Raw genomic sequence first — 2,685 nt, forward strand, 5'->3', positions numbered from 1 at the left:
GTATTTATCTATGTGTGTGTGTGAGTATACATGTATGTATGCATATATATATGTGTGTGTGTGTGAGTGTGTATGTCTATGTGTGTGTAAATGGGAGTATGTATGAATATATGTATGTGCATATGTGTGTTTCTGTATGTATGTATGTATGTATGTATGTATGTATGTATGTATGTATGTATCTGTGTGGTTAACAGTATGTGCTGTTCTTAGAAGAACTGAAGTTTGGTTCCCAATGCCTACACCAGACAGCTCGCAATTGTCCATAACTCCAGTTCTAGGGGATCTGATGCCTCTTCTGGTCTTCATGGCTACTGTATGCCCGTGTGCGCGCACACGTACACACACACACACACACACACACACACAATTAAAAATAAATCTTAACATCATGTTGTATGCCAGGCAGTGGTGACACACACCTTTAATCTCTGCTCCTGGAAGGGAGAGATAGATCTCTGAGTTCGAGGCCAGCCTGCTCTATAGAGAGAGTTAGAGAGTTCCAGGACAGTCAGGACTACGCGTAGAACTCCTATCTCAAAAGACAAAAACAGCTTCCTGTCCGGCTGCCATCAGAGAGCTGCAGTCATGGCCCTGTGCTACCCCATGGCCGTGGGCCTCAACAAAGGCCACAAAGTGACGAGAAAGTCAGCAAGCCAAGATACAGCTGCCGCGCCAAGTTCACCAAGCACACCAAGTTCGTGCGGGCCATGATCCAGGAGGTGTGCGGCTTCGCGCCCTACGAGCGGCGCGCCACGGAGCCGCTCAAAGTGTCCAAGGACAAGCGAGCACTCAAGTTTATCAAGAAGAGGGTGGGCACGCACATCCGCGCCAAGAGAAAGAGGGAGGAGCTGAGCAACCTGCTGGCAGCCATGCTGGTTCTGTTGTTCATGTTGTTCAGGCTGTTCATGCTGTTGGCGACGGCTTTCGCCTCCAATAGCTGAGTTGAGCAGCAGCAGCAGGGACTGTAGCGTGTCCTTGTTTGGCTCTGCTCGGCTGACTGCTCAGACGATCACAAATCACAGTGCTGCAGCGACAACTCACGCACAGTCTCAGTATTTATACCCTGTTGTTCGCCAGTGTCTGTGGACCCCTACCTTAGCTTGTGGCTCACTTCTGTGCTAGAGAGAAGGTTCCACGGTTCAGGGACTTTGTGCCTGTTTATTGTTTGCTTATTTACTGACTTTGGTCGTTAATAGTGTCAACCTGACAATATCCAGAATACCTCAGAGACAAACCTCTGGGGGGCGTGTCTGTGAGGGGGTTGTCTAGATTGGGACAACTGAGGTAGGAAGTTTAGGCTAATTGAGGTAGAAAGACCAACCTCAACTGTGGGTGGCACTGTTTTATAGTCTTGGGTCCTGGACGGGGAGAAAAAAAGGAGAGAGAAAAAGTGAGCCGTGTCCCAGCATTCCTCTCTTTACACTTCCTCACAGTAGATGCTGTGTGACCAGCTGCCTCAAGCTCCTGTCACCATGCCTTCCCGCCATCATGGACCGTGTCCCCACAAACTGTGAGCTCGGATTAACCCTTCCTTCCTTAAGTAGCTCCTGTCAGTTAAATGGTCAGAGCCACGAGACAAAACTAACTGATACACTGGGCATGTAGAACAGTGCTTAGGTCTGCCTCTGCACAGGTGACAGTGACAAGGCCGAGCTTCCTCTCTTACCCTTCAAATACCAGGCGTGAAGAGCTACAAGTGATGTGCTGAAACAGGACCACAGGCTGCACAGAAAGGGGATCCCGCAGGAGAAAGAGAAGGAGGAGAAGGAGAAGGAGAAGGAGAAGGAGAAGGAGAAGGAGAAGGAGAAGGAGAAGGGGAAGGAGAGGAGAAGGAAAAGGAGAAGGAGAAGGAGAAGGAGAAGGAAGGTGAGTAGCCCGGTGGCTATAGCAGTTCATGCTCGAGGACTCACTGAGGCAGATAGAGCCTGGACAAGGACAAAAGATTAAAGTGGAGGTTGTCAACCTCCCTGTCAGAGAGACTGTGGAGTTCATGGAGGAGGACCAAGAAAAATCTGTGCAGGAAGGAGGATCTAAGAGAGACTCGTGGAAGCTTTTCTCTCATGCAGGTAGACAGGAAAGGACCTCGGCTACATCGTGGGGGGGGGGGGGCACTGGGCGATGGATGCCCTCAAACAGCCTGCGTGAATTTTTCCCAGACTGAGGCCACTCTGAACTAATGCCAGCAGAGTTTCAAAGCAAGTCCCGGCAAGAGCGAATCTATCACAGATAACGTAGCCACACTCGGCACAAAGTCAGAAATATTCAGAAGACTACAACCCAGCATGCAACAGTACACACTTAAACGTTCTTCTTCTTTTTTTTAAATCTTTTTAATGGTTCTTTGTGAATTTTTCAACATGCACCCCCATCCCATTCACCTCCCCTCCATATTGCTACCTCCCCTGACAAAGGAAAATAAAATAAGACGGGAAGAAATCTTGTCCTGGAAGCTGTAGTGTATCCCGGTCTGTCCCACAGAATACCGTTTTGCCCACAAGTCTTGACTTGCAAATGTTCATTGAATGAGTCTTTGGTCTGTTTTGAGGCTTCTGGCTTCTGCTACACCATCAATACTGGATCCTAATAGGGACTCCTCTACTGTGCTGCCCAGGTGAGGGGCAGGGCCAGCTCTCCTGCTGTCATGACCTCAGGACCAGCTCTCTTGCCTGCCCCAGGTGGTTA

General features: G+C 49.3%; 1 pseudogene; it reads left to right on the top strand.

Moving 5' to 3' along the window:
• Window positions 1-588: 588 nt before the first annotated feature.
• Window positions 589-944, top strand: Rpl36-ps9 (ribosomal protein L36, pseudogene; annotated as a pseudogene).
• The last annotated feature ends 1,741 nt before the right edge of the window (window positions 945-2,685 follow it).

Source organism: Rattus norvegicus, chromosome 5 (assembly GCF_036323735.1).
Source record: "Rattus norvegicus strain BN/NHsdMcwi chromosome 5, GRCr8, whole genome shotgun sequence".
In the NCBI taxonomy this organism is placed as follows: Eukaryota; Metazoa; Chordata; class Mammalia; order Rodentia; family Muridae; genus Rattus; species Rattus norvegicus.